At 48.3% G+C, this 638-nt stretch overlaps 1 protein-coding gene across 1 annotated transcript in view; it reads right to left on the minus strand.

Moving 5' to 3' along the window:
* The window catches only part of HMGN2 (high mobility group nucleosomal binding domain 2), a 5400-nt gene that overhangs the window by 3960 nt on the left and 802 nt on the right, over nucleotides 1-638 (minus strand). The window lies entirely within an intron of this gene.

A 638-nucleotide genomic window follows, 5' to 3' on the forward strand; every position in this document is an offset into this window, starting at 1 on the left:
GGGTTGGGCTGAGGCGCTCCCCGAGGCGCTGCGGGAAACCGAGGTTAGCGGGGTTTCCTGTAAAAAAAAAAAAAAAAAAAAAAAAAAAAAAAAAAAAAAGGAGATGGGGAGAGTTGTGGGCAAAGAGGAGGAAGGGAGACGCAGCGGTGGTGATAAAATTAAAAAAAAATAAAAATCAAAATGCAAGGAAATGACACTAATATTCACCCCAAGGAGCACGCTCCCCCCCCCTTTCCCTTCCCAGGTCATCTCTCAGGCTTTTTCAGACCCCAAAGGCCAGAAAAGCTCAGTTTTTCCAGTCGTCCTGTCCCCCGTCCTCCCCGTCCCCCCACCCCTCATTTTCACTGCATAAACCCGAGTTGGGAAGCTGAGCTCCGGCTGGAAGCGGCCCGTAGCCCTCCTGCCACAGCGGTCCCTTAAAGATTCATGCCTGGAACCCCCAGTTTGCCGGCATCACTTACGCTCACCCTCCAACAAAGCCAGGCTTAGAGGGAAAGCTGTTTCTTTTACTAAAATAACAGATGCAGGTGGAATAAACAAACTGTCAGGTAACACAAGCCTTTTTCCACTGCCTGAAGGATTTTTTTCTCCTCCCCTACTACAACAATGGCTTTTATAAAAGGAATTAAAACTTTCCC

The sequence above is a fragment of the Charadrius vociferus genome, unplaced genomic scaffold (assembly GCF_000708025.1).
Source record: "Charadrius vociferus isolate BGI_N301 unplaced genomic scaffold, ASM70802v2 scaffold613, whole genome shotgun sequence".
Lineage (NCBI taxonomy): Eukaryota > Metazoa > Chordata > Aves > Charadriiformes > Charadriidae > Charadrius > Charadrius vociferus.